The sequence below is a fragment of the Ambystoma mexicanum genome, chromosome 5q (assembly GCF_040938575.1).
Source record: "Ambystoma mexicanum isolate Mex_15411 chromosome 5q, UKY_AmexF1_1, whole genome shotgun sequence".
Classification (NCBI taxonomy): Eukaryota; Metazoa; Chordata; class Amphibia; order Caudata; family Ambystomatidae; genus Ambystoma; species Ambystoma mexicanum.
In genome coordinates this window covers 427,166,335-427,190,844 of record NC_090933.1, presented here as the reverse complement: position 1 = coordinate 427,190,844, position 24,510 = coordinate 427,166,335, and positions in this window count along the sequence as shown.

Here is a 24,510-nt window from a genome sequence, read left to right as displayed (position 1 = left end):
ATAAAGATGTATGTAATGGTGTGTGATTGTGCATTAGGAACTACAACTAGTAGGGATAGGTATTCTTGAATTTATGTGTTACTAAACTGGGTTTCAGATGACAAAAAAAAAGTAAGCTAGTGGTGTGGAAAAGTACAAATAGTAAATCTAATGTATACAATTAAAACAGTTGTTTGTTCTATAAAATGAAAATTGTAGCGGTTCAGTTGGGTAATTTGTGTGTCCAAAAATAGGAATTTGTGGGCCATTCTCGCTGTAAATCACTGTTTAAGACATGGAGATTTTTTGACAAAATGGTACACAATCTCTATTTTTAGGCACAGAAATAGCTTGTATTAACTTTACAGTATGTTTGAGTAATAATACAAATATTATGGTGATATTCTACTTACTTTTTTTCTTAAATTAACAGGTAACTTCTTAGTTCTTCTTTGTTCTTCGAATTCGGCTGCTTCTTTTCAGGAGACTGGTCTTCACTGCAATTGTAAAAGATTCAAATTAGTAATTTTGTTTGTATATAGCGCTGTTTTTAATTTAGATATTGATTTTTTTAATTGAAATCCTCAGCGCCTTCTTCAAAACCATTAAACAAATTTATTTACATAAGATACATTGCATCAGTTCAGTACATATGATATGTTCTCAATGAACAAATTGTATTGAATGACTAACTGTAGCAAAAAAAATATCTTGACTATGTCTTGTGAAATTTATAATATACCAGTGAGTACCACTATTTCTGTAACTAAGCTGTTCTAGGTAATAGCGCCTCAATGTAATCTCTAAATAAAAGTAATTAAGTAAAGAAATAAATAAAAACAAAAAATATCAAATTGTATAAGTATTTTTTTAAAGATTTAAACATAGATTGTGCTTGCATGCAATTTTGTGTGAATATATGTAGTCTATATATTTCATTTAAAAATGTTAGTTTAACATGATTTGAGTGTGTGTGTATAAAGAAAGTAAATAGTATAAAGGTTTATAAGTGATAGTTGATTTTAGGAAATTGAAAAAAATACAGTAAATTCATTTTACAGATTACACAAGCTAAAAGTCTGTTTGAAAATGTGTTCATCTACTGTACAGAAAATATGCATACCTGAAGTTTGTGTTCATGCATATGGATATGCATTGAGCTGCAAGTAGAAATGTTGGAGACTTGTACAGTATTTCTGGTAGATGGTGCTTGCCAATGATATGACACTTGTACTCAGAGAGAGTCACAGTACATTTGCAGTGCTGATCTATGATGATGTAGTTAGATGTAGAGGTCTTGAATGTGATTGGTGCATGGTCATGTGACTTCTTAGCTACATCCAATGAGGGAATGGCAGAGAGAGCGAAGTGGAAATGGTAGAAGGGCTGTTCATGTTACAATATGTCAGCGGACATGGCAGTAGTTTGCGGACATCGGGAGTTACATCCGGGGATTTTTGGGTTCAGAAGTCAAGCAAATGAGAATGAGTACTGAAAGGGATTGGTCAGGAAAGTTTAGTGGGTGTGTTGTGCCAGAAGAGAGTTTCTCATATACTGTTTTTGCTGAGAGAACAACAGATAGCTATGTCTGTGTGTTTTAGGAAAAAGATTGTATGGATTTTGGGAGATTCATGGATATATTGGTTGAAGGTGCATGCAGAAAGCTGTGGAGTAGCTGTAGATCTTGGATTCCCACATGTGGAAGTACACTGGCATGGAGTACGTGGAATGAAGTGGTTGGACTTGCTACCTCTCTGTGCTACTTTGGAGACAGAGCAACATCCATACATAATTGTAATTCATTGTGGAGGGAACAGTTTAGGACATGTGACTGGAATTATTTTGCAATTTGCTATGAAAGAAGGACTTGGGAAGGTTATGGACATGTTTCCTGATTCTCAAGTGATAGTTTCACGGATTGCGCAGAGACAAATGTGGCTTCGTTCTTCTTCATTTGGTCCACAAATGGAAAAAGCAAGACGCAATGTTAATAAAGCTGTTTGTGCCTTTCTAAAAGATTTTGGCATGTCTTCTTTTCACAATGAAAATATTCTGTTTCGTAGTACAAACATTTTTCGCAGAGATGGAGTCCATCTTACTTATGGTGGCAATCAGATTTTTCTGAGAAATGTACAAAATGCATTGCAACCTTTTTTGGAATTACAACATCCATTTTGAAGAAGGTGTTAAACATTTATAATTTTTGACTTACAAATACCTCCCAAAGGCTCTTTTCAGAGCCACCACTTACTCCCAGAAAAAATTGCAATGTTTGTGATAGGGTAGCGACCCAATTTTTTAAACGTTCGCGAACTGTCCATGGACTTTGCTTCATTTATTTTCACTTCTATTTTTTAACTGTGAAAGGCGGCTCTGAAAAGAGCCTTATTTTTCTTTTGATTTTTGATATTTTTTATTTTTTTTGTTTTTTATACACCAGGAGAGGAGGGGAAAGGAAGGTAAAGGTGGGGACACCAACCACAGGGATAAGAAAGGGCGAGCTGAGAGAGGAAGATGTAGAGTGGGTTTTATTTGGGTAGTGAGCAGATCTTCTCGTGCTCTGAGACGATAGTCTCAAAAGCACTACGAAGTCGCTCCCCCTGCTTAGTACTGTGTCACAGTAAATACATACAACTGTGACCCTCGAAAGGTAAGGGTCATTAGCATTCTGTATGGCCTCTGAGGCAGCTTAAGGAAGACGCTGTCCCACAGAGGTGGTCCTTGTGGTGACAGGATCAGCAACAGAGGATGAAGTAGAGGAAATCAACCTGCTACGTTCTTCGCAAGATACAACCCTGCGAATAGCCCCAGAGTGAAATGACCTCAGGTGTCGCTTCATAGTAGTGGTCCCAAAGCTGTACTTACTGTGCTTCCCGTGACTGAGTATCATTTTGCACTCATTGCAGGTAACACGGTTCGCACGAGCCTTAGGACCATTCCCATGAATGGTAAATAACCGCCACACCCAAGACTCACACCTAGTGTGGGTAGTAGGGATTTCCTCTACCTCATTCTGATCATTCTCTTCTTCCTCCTCTGCATCCTCACTCCTGTTCCCCTCTTCAGGCCCTTGGGGAGGTGGTGGAGGGGGTGGGGGTGGTGCTGAAGCAGGTGCAGAACCAGGTGGCAGTAGTTCAGCCATGGATGCTATCTCGATGATGGTGTAATCTGCAGGTGGCAGCAAAAATCGCTGTGTTCTGAAGAATAGCCAGAAACACAATGAGAATAAGCTCTAGGGCGTGGTCTTTTATAGGGGTGCTTGTGCGCGATCCGCGGACATGCGCGCTGTCCGCGGACAGATCGAACACAAAAAAAAGTTTGAAAAGTTTCAAAGGTATGTAGAAACTCAGGATTACTATGTGGAACTTGTGCCATGGTGAGATTTTATTGAAAAATATTATGGATTAATTGAAAATGTACTTTTAAATTGTTCGGGGACACGAACAGTGTCCGAATTCAGAACACGCGATCAGCATGGGCGCGGTCATATGATCCATTCGCGAACAAGTCTGCGAAGGAAGCGCATGTCCACAGGACACCAAATGCACAGAGATTGGTTAGCGCATGCGCGTTGATGTTCTACGGACACTGTTCGGGTCCTGAAGTAATTAAAAATGCGTCACACGTGAAACGAACATTTCAGGACACTGCGTGTGTTCTTAGAACAGTTTAAACTTGCTAGCGAACAGTAAGGACAGATATAGTGCTCTTCAGGACACATCCAATTTAGTTTATATATGAACATTTCAGGACACCAATTGTGTTCTTAGAACAGTTTCAACTTGCTAGCGAACAGTACGAACAGGTATAGTGTTCTTTAAGACACCTCCATTTTCGTTTAATTACGAACAATTCAGGACACAGCGTGTGTTCTTAGAACAGTTTGAACTTGCTAGCAAACACTACGAACAGGTATAGTGTTCTTCAGGACACCTCCATTTTCGTTTACGTACGAACATTTCAGGGCACCAATTGTGTTCTTAGAACAGTTTAAACTTGATAGCGAACACTACGGACAGATATAGTGTTCTTTAGGACACTTTAATTTTTTTTTTTTACGAACATTTCAGGACACCGCGTGTGTTCTTAGAATAGTTTCATCTTGCTAGCGAACACTACGAACAGGTATAGTGTTCTTTATAGTGTTCTTCAGGACACCTCCATTTTCATTTACGTACGAACATTTCAGGACACCAATTGTGTTCTTAGAACAGTTTAAACTTGATAGCGAACACTACGGACAAATATAGTGTTCTTTAGGACACTTTAATTTTTTCTTTTACGAACATTTCAGGACACCGCGTGTGTTCTTAGAACAGTTTGAACTTGCTAGCGAACAGTACGAACAGGTATAGTGTTCTTCAGGACACCTCCATTTTCGTTTATTTACGAACATTTCAGAACACCTGCCCTGTCCGCGGACACCTACATTATTTAAAAAAAAAAAAACGAAACTATTTACAACACAATATAAAAATTAAACTTTATTTAACATATATTAATAATTTATGACAGAGAAGGTGAGGCAGAAACAGAAACAAAAACAGGGGAATTAGGGGTTTCAACATGATTGTTATTAGGTGAAGAAGGGATGGAAGTCTCATCAAAAATTTTGGGTTATGGAGAGGGTTTGGGGATAATTTACTGGGATATGGTGAGGAGGGACAAGTACATGTGGGGCAATGGTACGAGGTTTTTGGTTTAAAATGATCTTCCACAAAAGTTTTCAATTTATTAAAATTAGTCAACAATAAATCCATTTTTTCTTCTATACTGTGAAAAGTGTTATCCATAACAGGCTTTTCTGAAGTATTTTCTATTTTGGTATGCTCTGTACAAAACAAAATATATATATGTTAAATGTATACAAAATAATAATAATTAAATGGTTTATATTATAAAGTGTTTACCATTAGTTTCACTATCTTGTGACATTTCTTCATGTGGGAAATGCTCCTCTAGCAATTCCAGAGTACTAGACATTTCTGTGAGAAAAAAAAAGATAATATATTTTTTTATCTAATACAGAAAGTTTATAAATATATGAATAAAATTAAGTACACTTACTATTTCAGGTAAGATATGTCCTATGTACTCAGTGGGTCTGCTCTTGTGCTCAGTTCTGTCGTGTTTGTGAGGTTATTATGTTCGAAGCCAATTTATCTTCTTGTGGTATATTCCATTTTAGAACATAGTGCATTTAAATGAATGGTTAGTGTGTTGTATATATGGGTTACATTTCTTATGTATAATGTCTTTGTGTGCTCCCTTTTGAATTTGTTAAATGTTCCTATGTTATGATATAACAATCAAACATACCCCCCAGAGTTTTTAGGTAGTGATACTGTTCTTCGAACATGTCCGCGAACATTAAATGAGTTTGCGGACATCAAGTACAGGTTAGAAGAGATTCAGTCAGTTCCATATGACATGTATATAAAGTCGAAGTCCTTATTGTTAAGTTGCACTACTAAAAACCTATGAAATTCAGTGAAAAAACTTTATTAAATGGACGTTATGGTTAAGTTGCACTACCAAAAACCTAAGAAATTCAGTGAAAAAACTTTGTTAAAGGGACGTTATGGTTAAGCTGCGCTGCTAAAAACCTATGAAATTCAGTGAAAAAACGTTGTTAAAGGGACGTTATGGTTAAGTTGCGCTGCTAAAAACCAATGAAATTCAGTGAAAAAACTTTGTTAAAGGGACGTTGTGGTTAAGTTGCGCTGCTAAAAACCTTTCAAATTCAGTGAAAAAACGTTGTTAAAGGGACATTATAGTTCCAAGTAAAACCGAAAAACCCTTGAAATTCGCCAGTTATGGTAAGCTAAGCAACCATAACTCGCGCCACCACCGTGCACTGCTAAGCCTAACACCCAGGACATCAAAGATGACATTACAAATGTCATTGATGACATCACTGATGACATCACATGTGCATTTACCTTTCATGAAAAGTATGTACAAGGGATTCTTAGTGTAATGTTAATAAAAAAAGTGTCAAAGATTATTGTTATAAATATCAAGTGCTAATCAGTGTATTAAGCAATGCATTGATATAAATAGCATTCTATTATGAAGTTCCATCCAGTATACTAAGGTACTCATGTAGAAACATAGGCATTGTGTGCAGCATACACGATGGAGGTGCACTATTCATAAGCTTGCCATGTTGAATAGTGAAATGATAACTGTTTTCATATTACAGTTTTGCGTACAGTGAAACTTGTGAAAAGTAGGTAATAAAACCCACTTACTACATAATTGCATTATTATAGACAAATCACAAAGAGACAACACCACATACAAATATGAATATATACAAGGGAATTGAAGTAAGGAAAAAAAAAACAGCAATAGTAGCAGAAAGTGTTCATAACCTAACTGATTACCTTTATGCAGAGAAATGATTGTTCTGTTTCAAAGCTGTTACTTACCCTATCTATATATATCACATGATGTGTCTGGACCCTAAGGAAAATAGTGTGAGTACAACATATACAAATATGAGTATATACAGGGAAAGTACAGTAATAAAAAAACATCAAAACTAACAGAAAGTGCTGATAAATCTACTGATAATTTTAATGCACAAAAAGGATTGCTGTCTTTCAAGTTTGTGTCTTCCCCTATGTATATGTTTCATATGATATGACTGGACCATGAGGGGATTATTGTAGGAACATACTTGAAGGATAAGTCTACAAATATAGTACATTTACAATTTTTAGTTCCTGACTGTTACTGAAGAAAATCATGTGGCCTAGATATGTCAGGAAAGGAAAAAAGGGGGAGTCAGACATGTGATGTCATCAGTGATGTCATCAATGACATTGTGATGTCATCTTTGATGTCCTGGGTGTTAGGCTTAGCAGTGGACAGTGGTGGTACGAGTTATGGTTGCTTAGCTTACCATAACTGGCGAATTTCAAGGGTTTTTCGGTTTTACTTGGAAGCATAACGTCCCTTTAACAAAGTTTTTTCACTGAATTTGAAAGGTTTTTAGCAGCGCAACTTAACCATAACATCCCTTTAACAAAGTTTTTTCACTGAATATATATATATATATATATATATATATTACATGGCCACGGTAGTTATGGTTAAGTTGGTGTTTCCATAGGAAGAGCACTTTTTGGGCGGCTTATAACTTCGCTCCCCCTGGACGAATCCTCCCAAACTTTGCAGAAAAGTTATAGGGGGGTCCCAAAACTTTTTTTTCCCAATAGAATGAATGGGAAAAAACTTTTGCTCGCGCCTACAGCCCAAACTGCTGGATGGATTTTCACCAAATTTGGACCAGGAGCAGCGGCTTGGTACTGAAAGCGTGCTTTTGCAAATTTGGTGAAAATCCATCCAGTAGTTTCTTTTTAAATGACCAAAAAGTAGGTCAGAAAAAATAAGTGATATCTGTGTTCGCTTCGCGGACACATTTCCCTGTTTGCTCTGCGGACAGGACGGTGATTGGGCAAGCAGCTTGCGTGATGTCCGCGGACATCTGAAATGCTTTTCTATTAGCTGCCGTGAAGCGTGCAGTGCGTCTATTTTCAGAGATGCCCGCCATCTTTGTTTATCGGAACGGGATCTGCTGCCTGCACAGTGTAGATGTGGGCTGCGTCGGCCACGAACAGGCGGTGAGGCACAGGCCCTCGTGTCTCTCTCTTGTTCCCCCCACTCCCCGCTCATGGCCCGTGTCTCCCATGTTCCCCCCCCTCGCTGATTCTCTGTGTGTTCCTCCCACCCCCGCTCATGCTCCGTTTCTCTTTCCCGTTCCACCCGCTCATGTGCCGTGTCTCCGTCCTTCCACTCCCCCCGCTCATGCCCCGTGTCTCCCTACTGTTCCCCCACCCACCCGCTCATGCCCCGTGTCTCTCTCCCATTCCCCCCACCCCCCCTCATGCCCGTGTGTCTCTCCCCTTCCCGCCACCCCCCGCTCATGCCCCATGTCTCCCTCCTTTCCCCCCACCCCCCGCTCATGCCCCGTGTGTCTCTCCCCTCCCCCCACCCCCCACTCATGCCCCGTGTGTCTCTCCCCTTCCCCCCCACCCCCCGTTCATGCCCTGTGTGTGTCTCCCCTTCCCCCCCACCCCCCCGCTCATGCCCAATGTGTCTCTCCCCTTCCCCCCACCCCCCGCTCATGCCCTGTGTGTCTCTCCCCTTCCCCCCACCCTCCGCTCATGCCCCGTGTCTCCCTACTGTTCCCCCACCCCTGCTCATGCCTTGTGTCTCTCTCCACTTCCCCCCCACCCCCGCTCATGCCCCGTGTCTCCCCTGTAACCCCCCCACCCCCGCTCATGACCTGTCTCCCCTGTTACCCCCTACCCCCCGCTCATGCCCCGTGTCTCCCTTGTGTTACCGCCCACCCCCAGCTCATGCCCCGTGTCTCCCTTGTGTTACCCCCCCACCCCCGCTCATGCCCCATGTCTCCCTTGTTTTACCCCCCACTCCCTGCTCATGCCCCGTGTCTCCCTCTTGTTACCCCCCACCCCCTGGTCATGCCCCGTGTCTCCCTTGTGTTACCCCCCCACCCATGCCCTGTCTCCCCTGTTACCCCCACCCCCTGCTCATGCCCCATGTCTCCCTTGTATTACCCCCATGCCCTGTCTCCCCTGTCACCCCCCACCCCCCGCTCATGCCCCGTGTCTCCCTTGTGTTACCCCCCACCCCCCGCTCATGCCCTGTGTCTCTCTCGTGTTCCTCCCCACCCCCCACTCATGCCCCGTGTCTCCCTCGTGTTCCTCCCCACCCCCCGCTCATGCCCCGTGTCTACCCTGTTCCCCCCCACCCGCTGCTCATGCCCCGTGACTCTCTCGTGTTCCCCCAACCCCCGCTCATGCCCCGTGTTTCCTTGCTTTTCCGCCCCCTCCCCCTGTTCATGCCCCGTTTGTGCCCTGTTCCCTCTCACCCCCTGCTCATGCCCATGTGTCTCCCCTGCTCCCCCCTACCCCCCCCGCTCATGCCCTGTTGTGTTCTCTTTATACACCCTGCCTTGTGGCGTCCCGGTGTAGGAAGGAAAATCTTTTTTTTTTTTTACCACCCGGGGTTCCCACTTTGAGGACCTAAGATGCTAGTCGTATTCATCTATTGAAAAGGATTTTATGGTGACGTTGTACTAATAAAAGCCTATAAAATTCAGTAAAAAAAATGTGTTACAGGGACGTTATGGTTAAGTTGCACTAATAAATACCTATGAAATTCAATGAAAAAACGTTGTCAAAGGGATGTTATGGTTAAGTTGCACTACTAAAAACCTATGAAATTCAGTTAAAAAACTTGGTTAAAGGGACGTTATGGTTAAGTTGCGCTACTATGAAATTCAGTGAAAAAATGTTGTCAAAGGGACGTTATGGTTCCAAGTAAAACCAAAAAACCCTTAAAATTCACCAGTTATGGTAATCTAAGCAACCATAACTCGCGCCACCACCGTGCACTGCTAAGACTAACACCCAGGACATCAAAGATGACATCACAAATCTCATTGATTACATCACATGTCTGGCTCACTCTTTTTTCTTTTGCTGACATATCTAGGCCACATGGTTTTCTTCAGTAACAGTCAGAAACTAAAAATGTTATTTTACTTGTAGACATATCCTTCAAGTAGGTTCTTACAGTAATTCCCTTAGAGTCCAGTCACATCATATGAAACATATACATACGGGAAGACACAAGCTTGAAAGACAGCAATCCTTTTTGTGCATAAAGATAATCTATAGATTTTTGAGCACTTTCTGATAGTTCTGTTTTTTTTTATGGCTGTACTTTCCCTGTATATGGTCATATTTGTATACATTGTACTCACACTACTTTCCTTAGGGTCCAAACACATCAAGTGATATATATACATAGGGTAAATAGCAGCTTTGAAACAGAGCAATCATTTATTTGCATGAACATAATCAGTTAAGTTATGAATTGTTTCTGCTACTACTTGTGCTTTTTTGCTAACTTCACTTTCCCTGTATTGTTCTTGTGTCTTTGTGTTTTGTCTATAGTAATGCAATTATGTAATAAATGTGTTTTATTAGTTACTTATTACATATTTCACAGTACACAAAAATCTATTAAGAAAACAATTATCATTTCATTATTCAACATATTAACATTACGAATATTATACCTTCATCTTGTACGCTGCACACAATGTTATGTTTCTGTATGAGTAGCTTAGAATACTAGATAGAACCCCATAATAGAATGCTATTTATATCAATGCATCGTTCAATGCACTAATTAGGGTATGATATTTATTGCAATGATCCTTGACACTTGTTTCGCAACATTATAATAAGAATCCCTTGTACACATATTTCATGAAAAGTACATACACATGTGATGTCATCAGTGATGTCATCAATGACATTTGTGATGTCATCTTTGATGTCCTGGGTGTTAGTCTATATATATATATATATATATATATATATATATTACATGGCCTGCGGTAGCGGGCAAGTAGTTACGGTTAAGTTGCTAATCCCATAGGAAGAGCACTTTTTGGCTAGCTTATAACTTTGCTCTCCCTGGACAAATCCTCACCAAACTTTGCAAAAAAAGTATATGCCCACTCTGAATTTAGTGAGGTTTGGTCTAGGGGGGCAAAGTTATAGGGGGGTCCCAAAATTTATTTTTTTCCCATAGAGTGAATGGGGAAAAAAGTTTGCTCATGCCTACAGCTCAAACTGCTGAACGGATTTGCACCAAATTTGCGGCCGGAGCAGCGGCTTGGTCCCGGAATTTGCTTTTGTAAATTTGGTGGAAATCCATCCATTTACTGTGTGTCTGTATTTGTAAGGTGGAGCGATTATCTGAATTGCAGGTAGTACATAATTTGCCATGGTTTGCATTTTGTACAAGTTGCTGAAATGGAATGGATTCACAGTTAGGTATGGATACATACACAAAGCGTTCATTAGGGATTTGTTCCTGTGCCACATGGTTGCAGAGAGTGCATGTATGTTTCCACATGTATGCAATCTGAAAGATTTCATTTGTAGGTGTGTTTTTGTTTTCCAGTACTTGTAGTAAGTACATTAGACATTCTTGTGGATCTTCTTGTGAGTTTATAGTGAATTTGACCATTCCAGCACAGTAGTCCAATTCTTGTCTTATTCCATGAACACTGTAGGTGTTGTCAGGATTGTTGGTTGCATTTCTATGAAGGACTAACATTTGCAAACACAATTGGTCTGTTTTGTGTAAGTAAATGTTGTCAATAATTGGTGGCAATTGAAATAGAATATTTATTGCTACATTTACGTAGCAATTTACACCAGTTATATTTGAAAATTTGAATGGACTTGATAGTTCTGTGTCCAAGTAATTTATGTGGAGTGTGTGTTGCTTCTTTGAAGAAGTACTTGAGTTACTTTGAGCAGTAGATTCTTCTTTGGTTGTAGTAATTGATGAAGTATTAGCTTCTTTCACTCTCTTCTTTGGAAGATTTGCAGTGAGATCCTGTTTCGTTTCTGTTTGAAGTAATTTTCTTTTACAACGTTTTGCTTTTTGTGGAACATGATAGGTTTTTAGATGGGGTGTACAGTGAACGTAGTCTATTGTATTCTAGAATGCAAGGAATATCAGCATTTTCTTTACTTGCATCAAAGTTGATTAGAAATAGTCTGTCAAATGTACACAAGTGTGACAGTGCTACATAGCTCATGCCTTCTTTAAAGACTGTGCTACCAATATCTATCAATGCTTTATCTAGGGTAAGACCTTGTGATTTGTGAATGGTGACTGCGTATGCTAGAGTTAGAGAAAATTGTTCGCTGCGTACATACATGTCTTTGAAAAGAAGGAATCGGGCTGTTGAGCATCCTATTCTTTTCACTTCTGATAGTTTGTCAAAGAGAATATTGACAAACGGAATGTTGTTGTCATGTGGGTATGTTTGAAAGCCAACAACAGTACCAAGTGCTCCATTAACTAGTCCTTGCTCGACGTCAAGGTTACGTTTAAGCATTACTCTACAGTTTAAAGATAATCTTAATATTTTTTCCAAACCAGCTGTGTTGGAGATAGAGTTTTCTAAGGTAATTAGTCTTGTTGTGGCTTGTTGACACATGGATAGTGTCATACCATGTACGTCCAGTTTGTCTGTGGAGCAAATTTCAATTATTGGTTGCATTTCTTTTTTCAACATTGTTTCATTGAATTTTGAACAGTTTGCAAGAGTTGGCATCAAGGACATACAATTGACATTTTTGCGTGCTAATATTTCCATGACATCAGTAGCACATGAGTTATGGCCATTCAGTGCATGGATTTGCTGGGTTTTTAATATTGATTGTGCTTCTTGACATAGTACACCAACTCTAATACTTTTTTAAATGTTGGCGTATGTGACGTCTGCAGACTGGCGCATGTTTTCTGTTAATTCTCTGTATTGGAAATGTTGCCAAAGGTTGACATTTCCTATGCTGCCAACAGTGCTACGCCAGAGTTTGTGCCGGTTCACCTTTCACTGGTGTCAACTGAAGATCTCTGAAAACAATAATGTGTTTTCCTCCAAAGAGCTCTTCATAGTCTGTTTTGAGTGCCTCTTGTAATCTGAGTTGAATCAAAGCCAACATTAGGTTGGAAACCATGCTCACTTCATCTATTAGTAGCATTTTCATTTGTTTCAAAACTCTGCGTAGTTCCATTGCAGTTTCTGTAGAAAGTTTGTAATAATCTAATTTCTTTTGGTGTTCTACTGGAAGGAGTAGTAATCGGTGTAAAGTGACACCACCTATGTTTTAGGCAGCTAAACCTGTGGGGGCAGTTACAACAGCTGACCGTTTGTTATTTATCAATTGTTGAAGGAACTTGCTGATGATTTTGATTAACAATGTTTTTCCTGAACCAGCTTGACCACTGACGTATAGCAGTATAGGTTTGTAGTTTTGGCAGGTACAGTTTTTATTTTCATGTTGTACACCATGTTCAATTTGTTTTGTTACTTCTTGGAAAATACAACCCTGCTCATTGTTCAGTTTTTCAGTACAGTGAAGTCTTCTGTATCTTCTTCATAGTGAAACATGGTGTTTTCTACTCTGTGATAGCTAATTCTGCCTCATTTGCTATTAGTGGCTGTCCCAGTGGTTCTTGGCTTCCTGTTACAGAAGGTTGACGACTGTCGGGAGTGTCCTCATCTAGTTGGGCCTGGAGTTCTTCTTCGTGTTACTGTTCATTGTGCAACATTGTTTTGTACTGTGTAAAGTTTACATCTGTTATAGTGCTTTCATTTGCTTTGAAAGCATCTTCCTAGGAGTCATAGATATCTAGTAACTCTTCTTCTTTTCTCCATGGTTTAAAAAGTTATAGCAGGGACATGTAATATAGTTCTTTATGTTGAGGAGTTTTTAATGACAATTTGATATGATTAATTAAGCTTTGTTTGGTAAGTTTCACTAAGCTGCCTTCACAATTTGTCACTCTGTATCTACCTTTGTTTTCATATGGTTTTATATTATTTTTGTATGTGACGTTTTGAGCTATGTGGTATAGGCACATGGTTTCCAAAGTGGTACTCCTGTTTGGGTAGTATGTGTCTAGTAAATTGTTTCTCAAAATATCTTGGCTGTTGGGATAATTTTTGGCTATTGTTTCTATGTCCTCATATGATTTGAGAACTCTTTTTCTAGATTCAAAAGGACCAAGACATAGCCATACTATATTTTCAGATTTTCCATACAAATAAAGTACCGGTTAAACGGTCTGAAAATTCATAGCAGCAACATTCTCTATGAGAGAGCATTTTTATGCCTAAGCTGTACAATTTCTGTGACAGTGTTTTGTCAGATGATAGGTCATCCCAGAGGTCTTGAAGCTCTGTTTTTTCTGCTTTGGTTAAGTAGGCTATAACATATCGTGCAACTGCAGTGGAATCGTCTGCAATGTACTGCACATCTATGTTTGCATTCCATTAGACGGCAATGATTGCATTGTAATCATTGATATGTTTAGCTTCTTCTGTTCTTTTTATGTAATATGTGTTCTTAGGTGATTTACCTTTGACACTATGTCTAACTGAAAACATAAAGTTGTTTACTTGACCTGTTGTTGTAACTGGTCTAGGGAAACCAAAGCGGCATTTGGTGTAGTATTTCCCTTTGTTTTTATATTTGCGACGACAATATTTCCCAGATTTGTGTCTTTGAAATTGTAAAATTTGAGTATGAAGGTCACTATTTGTTGTTTGTGAAGGAATTTCACAAGTGACATATTTTTTGATAAACTGTAAAACAGTGGCATCACTGTCTTGACCAAATATAGGAGCATCTTTAATCCATAAAGGCATGTGGATATGTGGTGCTCCTCTCGCTTGGTATTCTTTTCTCCAAAAGAAGTGTTGCACTTCTCCGAGGGGAGGAACAGTTTCATTACAAATAAAGTGTAGCATAGCAATGAAGCGATGGTGAAAATATCTTGACATATTAACAGGACCTAGAGAGCAGAGTTCTCCAGGTGTTATTATAGCTATGTTTGATTTGTTTTTGTCTGATATGCATAGGAAATCATGTAAATCTTCCCATGCATATTCTGCACAACTTAATGTAACAAACCAAGTGGGTGGGCCAAGGTTTTGTATCATACAATGTACATCTCTGTGACATCAGAACCAGTATTCTTTTGTACCACGCATGTTTGCTAACAGATTTTTAATGCTTGATTGTAGAACCTCATCTTTTTCTTGCACTTTTTGTAGTAATTGTGTAGTTGACATATTTTGAAAATGGGTACCTGATTTCAATGTATGTGCAACTCCATAGCATAGAGTTGCTAGTTCACTTTCAAAGAGAAGGTGGAATATGTATTCCACATTTTGTCTAAATCTGGGATCTTCAGAATACATTTGTAAAAAGCGGTATTCTAATGCTGTTATCTGAGTGGCTCTATCATTGTACCTTCCTCCTTTCCCAGTACGACAGAGTAGTGGAAAGGTGCGTGCTTCTATACTTTTCTCCCATATGCTGATTGGTGATCCTTTGGTTTGTCGCATTTGGTACGTTTCCAGTGCATCATCTATGGTGTCTTGAGAGTGTAATGGATGAATTGTATAATGGTCTAAAATATTGGATACTATAGCAGGATCTAGAAATGAAATTGACCAGTTTCTGGTGACTCTTGAATTATTTCAGTGGTTTCCCCTCAGGTTTTCTTCAATATTAATTTCTTTGTAGTATTCATTATTGTCTTTTAGATATTGCAAGGCTTGTCTAATGTTGTGTAAATCCACAAGTTGTTGCCAATTTGTTTGTCTTTTTTGGGTACACCATTTACTAAGACAATTAAAGATTGATCTATTGGACATTGCACTCCCAGAGTGTGTACATTTTCTTTCAGATCTAATGGTAAATAAACTACTTTGCCAAAAATGCCTTTCACTAATTCAGAAGGAGGTAATTTTGCTCTTTTTGGTTGAAGGCGTATTATTGCTTGAAATGGGTGCACTGTTTGAATTATGATGCTCTCATATAAATTGAGATGTTGCAGGGGTTTTGGTAGTGGGAATAATTCCAAGTTATTTGTGATAGCACGTGAAGGAGTTTGGTTGTTGTCAAGTTTTGCAGTGCATTAGCTGCAAAGTATTAAGGGGTCAGTTATTTCGTATTTGTTTTCTGCTATAAGGTAGAGAGCTAATTCAAACCATTTGGAATCTTCATTGTCTTCTATTTTGTATGTTATGTCTACAGTTTTTGTGCTACTTTTATAAAATGTTCTGCGGCAACACACAAACAGATGGTTTGGTACTTCAGCGGATGCACTTTTACATTTTAGTATTTCTTTTTTGTATGTGTGTAGCAGAAGGTTGCCATCTGTACAATTGTTGCTAGTCTGTTGTCAAGCTATTGCATTTTATAAGTGGCTTTCACTTCCAAAATATTTTCTCTGGATATGCTCCATTTCTTCGAGTAGGTCTTTAACAGTACCATGTAGAAGATTGTTATTTAAATTGGCTACTGCTAAAGCAGGCCTTTTAGCATAGTACAGTTTATGGACTAGATTTCTTATATTTGAATGATGTGTTGATATCATTTTGATTTGATGGAAGGTGCTTTTGCAAATAGGTCCTGAAATGCAGGCTAATGAATGTCCTTGTAGTCCTGTGTATTTGCGCACTGGACAGGTATCCATATTTTGTAGTAGTTTAATTTTGAATTTGTCTTTGCCTTTCACATACTGATTGAGGAATCGGCGTAAAGATTTGAAAGATTTTTTGGCAATGTTACACATTGACGTGCACAGCCATTTGTACACTGGACGTTTTAGTTCAGTCGAATGGAGCGGTGATACTGAGTTTTCTGGGGATATTTTTGTAAGCAGCATTTCTTGTTCCATTATGGTATTATTAAGTTTTTTATACCCTCGTCCACTGCTATTTATGGCAATTCTGTTTGTTTGATTTTGTTTGTAAGCTTCTTCATTAAAATATGGTTCTGTGCTTGTGGTGTGACTCCATTCACCTCCACAGATATTTAAGAAGTTGTTTTTGTTGACATTCCGTTTATTGAGAAGTCTTTTTTGTAGTTTAGTAGTTAGTTTTGTTAGTGGTTTTATTCTGTATAAAACTAAAATAAATAACTTCCTTTTGAGAAGGATTGCACTGTCTATGAGAGCTTCTAAGATTAATTTTCTATGGTAGGTTTTAAGGGTTGTGCATGATTTCTCTCCTGTTTTTATAAGATTCTGAAGGACTCCGTGGTGGAAAATGTTATGTAAAATACTTTTTTTGGTATGGTTACTTGCCACTACATCAAGATTTATAGGAGCAGTGTTAGCAGCAGTGTTAGAAGTAGTGGCAGCTGAATTCTTGTTAATCACTTTCTGTTTTGTTTTACATTTTGAAAGAGGAGGCAAAGTTTCTGTACTGGAAGCTTGTTTTGTTTCGATTAATGACTGTATTAGCTGTTTTGTTTGAAATTTTTGTACAAATTCTGCTAGAGATGGATGCTTATTTTGGACACTTTTATTTTGATCTGCTCTACTTCTGCGTTGCTTTCTACGGAGTTGCTTTTTGGTAGGCATTCTTTGGGGTCTGTTGGAAAAAAAAGAAGGTATGGGTCGGGCTGTTGTGCAATGTATGTGTGCTGTGTGCATGAGTGTCTCAATATGATGATAAGGATGTATGTGGAGGTGTGTCATTGTGCAATGGCCAGCTACAACAAGTTGGGAAGGCTATTCTTGTATTTGTGTGTTACTATACTGGGATTCAGATGACAATACAAAGTAAGCTAGTGGAGTAAGCTAGTGGTGAGGAGAAGCACTAATACTAAATCTAATGGTATAGAATTAAAACAGTTCTTTGTTCTGCAATACTAACATTCTAGGGGCTGATTCATGGAATTTGTGCTCCGAAAAACAGAGATTTGTGTGCCATTCTGCCCGCAAATCCCTGTTTAACAAATGGGGATTTGTGGGCAGAATGGCGCACAAATCCCCGTTTTTCAGCGCACAAATTCCACGAATCAGCCCCACAGTGTGTTTGAGTAACAGTTAGAACATTATGGTAGTATCGTACTTACTTTTCTGTATGGAAATTGCAGGTTTCTTCTGAGTTGTTGTTTGTACTTCAGATGCTGCTGCTTTTCAGGAGAGTGGTCTTCACTGCAATTGTAAAAGAAAGAAGTTAGTAATTTTGTGTGTTTATTGCACTGTTGTTAATTTAGACGTTGATTTTTATGTTTTTTTAGTAGTAGTGTTTTTTGATAACTGAACATAGTGTGTGCATGCAGTTTCCTTTGCCTATGTGCAGCCTGTATATTTTACTTAGAATCTGTTAGTTGAACATGCTTTGCAAATGAGTATAATACTAAGCGTATGAAACTCACTTGGTTTCTTAAGGCTGTGTTATTGGATGATAGGAGATAGAAGAAATAATCATATACTTATTTTGCTATTTTTATAGGCTAAATGGCATAAACTGTATAGAAAAGCATGGAATGTATGCATTTGTGAAGGTGTGGGTAATAAAGCAGAAGGATGTGATGTAGAGACAGTGGTGTTATTTTAACTGGGAGCTTTTCTAATGATAGTGTATCTGTGTGAGTGTATAAAGATGCATGAACTCATCCTGGCTGTGTGTAATTTTATAATACACTACAAAGTGTTTTTCTACAATTATACTGTTATTTCTCCCATGTTTTAATATGAAATTACACTTTTTTAGATAGCTGTGTGTGTACAAAAAGAATTTAGATAGCAGACAGGTTTGCAAGTTACAGTTGATTATAGCAGATGGGAAAAATGAAAGTAAGTTCATTTTTCAGGTTATACAGGTTAAGTGGCAGGTACCCTGTTTATATGCATTTATACAAGAGCTGTACATGTACTGTGCAGAAAATATGCATACCTAGGTTTGTATCCATGCATGTGGATATGCATGAAGCTGCAAGTAGACTTCTTGGAGACTTGTACAGTAGTTTTTGTAGTAGGTCCTTTCCAATGACATGGGACTTGTACTCAGAGTGATCAACAGTACATTTGAAGTGCTGAACTATGATGATGGAGTTAGATGTAGAGTTCTTGGATGTGATTGCTGGATGGTTGTGTGACTGCTTAGCTGTATAAAATGAGGGAATGGCACAGAGAGTGAAGTGGAAAGGGTGGAAGGGCCGTCTAAGAGTTACGCACTCCGCAGACACCACGGCTGTCCACGGACAGGGCGTGCCACATCAGGGTTTTTCAGCAAATCCAGCATCGAAAGGGGACTGTACGGATTAGTCAATCAGGTGTTGCGGTTGTGGATTTGTGTTGTCAGAGTCTGTGTGTCATGAAGATGGCAGAGGTGGAGAAAGTCAGGGTGTTGGTGGTTGGAGATATGTTTGTGCATGGTTTGGAGCAGTATGCTAAATGCAGGAATGTGGCAAACAATTTTGATATTAAAGGAGTGGAGGTGGTGTGGAGCACTGTGCCTGATTTCAATGTGCAGGGAATTGTACAAGTTTGTGAAGATATGGGCAGGCTGAACAGTCCCCATGTGGTAGTATTGCACTGTGGTGCTTTGCATTTGGGCTATGTGAGTGCCCCTACTTTGTTGGCAGGTTTGGAACACTTGCCAAAGTTATTTTTTCTGGTTTTGTACCTAGGGGAATATGGGACAATAGTTATGTTTTTTGTCCTCAGCAAAACATTGCTAGGTGTGCAGTCATCCGAGGCATATTTGCTTCCATGCTTAGAGCTGGTATGTTCTTTTGTAATACTGAGAACATTGATTCTGGTAATGCTGTTTATTTTAAAGAAGATGGCATTTCCTTATCTTTTATGGGAAATGCCATGCTGTTTTGGAACATAAGGGTTGCTTTGGAGAAGCTTATGTGAAGATTTTAGGTGTAAAATAAGAAACAAAAAAAAGCAAAATAAAAGGTGTCTCTCGAGCATCTCCAAAAAATCCAAAAAAAACAGCTCTTTTCAGAGCCAACCTCAAAGGGGAAATGGGGCACACTATTTAAATTTACATTCATCATGCTCAGATTTTTTGATTTGTCCGCGGACACCACGGTTGTCCCCGGACAGCGCATATTACATACAGAGATTTTGGGGTTGAGATGCATGCAAATTAGAATGAGCAGAGAAAAGGATTGGTCAATAAGGTTTACTGGGTGTGTTGTGTAGGGAGAGAGTTTGGCAGAAAGTCTTTTTCCTGCGAGAAGAAAAGATAGCTATGGCTGTGTGTTTCATAAAACAGATTATCTGGATTTTGGGAGACTCATGGGTACATTGGTTGGAGATGCATGCAGAACGCTGTGGAGTGGCTGCACATCTTGGATTCCCTCATGTGGAAGTGCACTGGCATGGAGTGCGTGGAATGAAGCGGCTGGATTTGGTACCTCTCTGTGCTACTTTGGTGACACAGCGTCATCCAGACATAATTATTATGCACTGTGGAGGGAACAGTTTAGGACATGATTCTGGAATTTCTTGGCAATTTGCAATGAAAGAAGGACTTGGGAAGGTCATGGACATGTTTCCAAATTCCCAAGTAATTTTTTCTCGTATTGCGCAGAGACAAATGTGGCTGCGTTCTCCTTCATTTGTTCCACAAATGGAGAAAGCGAGGCGCAATGTCAATTAGGCTGTTTGTGCCTTTGTAAGAGATGTTGACATGTCCTCTTTTCACAATGAAAATATTATGTTTCGTAACACATACATTATTCGCGGAGATGGAGTACATTTTATTTATGCTAGCAATCAGATTTTTCAGTGAAATATACAAAATACATTGCAACCTTTTTTGTAATTACATTAATAAATTTTGCAGTAGGTGTTAATCTTTTCAGAGCCACCACTTCTTTCCATAGAAAAGTGAAATGGTTCTAATAGGGCAGCACCTCCAAAAAATAAATGTCTGCGGACTGTCCGTGGACTTCTAAAAAATGCACAGGGCCCTGCACTATTTATTTGTCACTTCTATTTTTAAACTGTGAAAGGCGGCTCTGAAAAGAGCCTTTTTTTGTTTTTTGTTGTTTTATATTTTTTGGGGGTTAAACTCAACACACAAGGAAAGGAGGGGAAAGGAGGGTAAGGAAGGGACAACAACCACGGAGATAAGAAAGGGCAGGTGGAGAGAGGAAGATGTAGTGTGGGCCTTATTTAGGTAGGTAGCAGACCTTCTCATGCTCCTTGACCACAGTCTCAAAAGCACTCCGAAGGTTCTCCCCCTGCAGAGTACTGCATCCCAGTACATACACAATATTGTGACCCTCGAAAGGTAAGGGTCAACAGCATCATGAATGGCCTGTGAGGCAGCTGGAGGGATGCGCTGTCCCACAGGAGTGTCTCTTGTGGTGACAGGAGTGGAAACAGAGGATGCTGTAGAGGAACTCAACCTACTACGTTTATCTCAAGGTATAACCTTGCGAATAGACCCACCGTGGAACGACCTTAGGTGTAGCTTCATTGATGTCGTACCAAAGCTATACGAACCAGGCCTTCCACGACTCAGCATCATGTGGCACTGATTGCATGTGACCTTATTCGAACAAGCTTTTGAAACTCCATCAAGAGTGGTAAATAACCGCCACACCCAAGACTCACGGCGAGTGCTGGTAGTGGGGACTTCCACTACCTCATCCTCTTCATCCTCTTCATCCATCTTGTCTGCATCCTCACGCCTGTTCCCCTCTGCAGGACCTTAGGGAGGTGGTGGTGGAGAGGGTGGGGCGGTGATGAATCTGAAGCAGCCATGGTCGCCATCTGGAGGACAGCAGGCAAAAGTCAGCAGCAATGCAGTGAATGCAAGTAGAAGCAATGCTCTGTCAGGTAGCCAGAAGCACAATGAGGAGCAATTCTATGGTGTTGACCTTTATAGGGGTGCTGGTGCGTGCTTCACGGACAGCCGGGATGTCCGCGGACATGTCGAACATCAAAAAAAGGCTCAAAAAGTTCCAAAAGGTATGTAGATGGCCAGGGACATTGTCTGGGACATGTTCAAGGGTGAACTTTTACTGTAAAATACTTTGGATTGTCCAAAAAAGTACTTATGTTCGGGGGCCCGGACAGTGTCTGCAAATAAGGACACACGCTCAGCATGGGTGTGGTCACATGATGACGTCGCGGACAATGTTCGTGAATGGGACGGCTGTCCGCAGGACACCAAATGTGCAGGGACGGTTGTGCGCATGTGCGCAGGTGTTCTACAGAGAGTGTTTAGGTCCTCAAACTAATTAAAAGTGCGACACACGTGCGACGGACAATTACGGACAGGCAGCGATGTTCGTAGGACCTGTGGGTGTGGTGCACATGTCGTAGATGTTCTACAGACAGTGTGGACACTCCCATTTTAATTACGAACAGTACGAACAGGTATAGTGTTCTTAGGAAACCTCCATTTTGGTTAATTGCGGACATCCCGGACATCGAGTGTGTTCTAAGAACAGTTCCATTTTGATTGCGGACAGTACGGACAGGCATAGTGTTCTTAGGACACCTCCATTTTGGTCGATTACAGACATTCCGGACATCCACGCTGTCTGCGGACACCTTAACTGCCTTTTAAAAAAAAAATAAGACACAGAGGAATAAAGTAACAATACACATATTTTATTATTATATACAAATATAAAATTTATGAAAGAGAGGGGGAAGCAGAAACTAACACAAATACAGAGAAATAAGGGGTTTGGAGAGGATGGATGGGAGGGGATGAAGGATGGAAGTCTCATTGTAACGTTTTTCTTGGTGGTGAGGGTTTGGGGATAGTTGACTGGGATGTGGAGAGGGGGAACAGGTACATGTGGGACAATGATATTTAATGTTTTCTTTTATGTGGTCCTCCACAAAATGTTTTAAAAGATTGACATTTTTCATTAGAATATCCATTTTTTGTTCCATTCGCTGCAGAGCATTTTCTAATGTCTCTTTTGCTATATTATTTTGACTGTTTGTATGGTCTGTTTATTAATTGGCTTCTATAGAAAAGTGTCTACCATTAGTATCACTGTCTTCACTCATTTCATCACGTGGGAAATGTTCTACAAGCCATTCCAAAGTACTGGAAATTTCTGTGAAAAAAAAATTATATTACTTTTAGTGTACCTAATACAGAAAGTTTAGAAATATATAAGAAAAATGAAGTTTACTTACTAGGTTCTGGTAAGTTTTGTTGTTACTGTTGTGTAGGTCTGCTGTTGGTTTTTGCTGTGCATTTTCTCTGAGGTCATAATGTTGGAGGTATATCTTTTTTGTTTTGGTATATTCCATTCTAGTACATATGCTATTTAAATGGATGGTTGATGTCTTACATCTATAGGTTCCACTTCTTATTTATTATTACATATAATGTGTTCATGTGCTGCTTTTTGAACTTGTTCACTGTTTATATGGCATGATACAACAATCTAAGATACCCCCTGAGGTTTTGGGTAGTGTTGATGTTGTCCGTGTCTGTCCGCAGACATACGCACAATACGCGGACATCAAAATCACTAGCTGGGGGTTCAGTATATTCTATGTTACATGTATATAAAGTAAGGGAATCCTAGTAACACCTATCAAATACACACTATGTATATCTATATTCAGTTAAAAAAAAAGTTGGTAAAGGGAGGTTATGGTTAAGTTGCGCTATTAAAAACCTATGAAATTCAGTAAAAAACTCTGTTGAAGGGATGTTATGGTTAAGTTGTGCTACTAAAAACCTATCAAAGTCAGTGAAAAAAACGTTGTTACAGGGACGTTATGGTTCCAAGTAAAACCGAAAAACCCCTGAACTTCGCGAGTTATGGTAAGCTAAGCTGCACTGCTAAGACTAACACACAGGACAACAAAGATGACATCACAAATGTCATTGATGACATCACTGATGACATCACATGTGCATTTACTTTTCATGAAAAGTCTGTACAAGGGGTTCTCATTGTAATGTTGATAAAGTGTCATCAGTCATTGGAATAAATATAATGAGGTATGTAGTGCATTAAGCAATGCAGTGATACAAATAGCATTGTATAAATTCTTTAGTATACTAAGATACTCATGTAGAAACATAGGAATTGTGTGGAGCATACATGATGGAGGTGCAATATTAATAATCTTGCCATGTTGAATAGTGAAATGATAAATGCTTTCTTATTAGAGTTTTGCGGTCTCTGAAATATTTAATAAGTAGCTAATAAAACCCAGTTTCTATATAATTGCATTATTGCAAACAAAACAGAAACAGACAACAACACATTGAAATATGAGCATATACAGGGAAAATGAAGTAAAAAAAGAGCATTATTACCAGTCAATCTTCATAACCTAAGTGGTCATGCACAAAAATGATTGCTCTTCTTAAAAGCTACTACTTCACTATGTACAAGTATCACATAATGTGACTGGACCCTAAGGAAAGTAGTGTGAATACAATGTATACAAATATGATCATATACAGGGAAAGTACAGTAATAAAAAAACAGCAGATCTATAAAAAAAAATGTTGATAACCTTACTGATCATCTTCATACATACAACGCATTGCTGTTTTCCAAGTCTGTGTTTTCCCCTATGCAAATGTTTCATATGCTGTGAGTGAACCCCAAGTGAATTGCTTTTAGAACATATTTGAAGTATACGTCTACAAATATAGTACTTTTTGAATTTTTAGTTCCTGACTGTTACTGGACTAGATATGTCAGTAATGGAAAAAAGAGGGAGCCAGATATGTGATGTCATCAGTGATGTCATCAATGACATTTGTGATGTCATTTTTGATGTCCTGGGTGTTAGTCTTAGCAGTGCACAGTGGTGGCACAAGTTATGGTAGTTTAGCTTACCATAACTGGCAAATTTCAGGGGTTTTTCTGTTTTACTTGGAACCATAACGTCCCTGTAACAACGTTTTTTTCACTGAATATATATATAAATAAAAAGCATACTTGTAAGTCAAGAGATGTGTCTGTAGATTCAGGTAAAGTTGTACAAGCCCAAAAATGTACCTGTTGACAAGTTATTTTGTCAGTTGAATAAAATGTAGCATATCTAACACATTCACATTCAAAAGCAATTTCATATTATCACTTTTCAAGGCATATAGTCTCACTGTTGGGTTAGTCGAAGTGTTAGTTG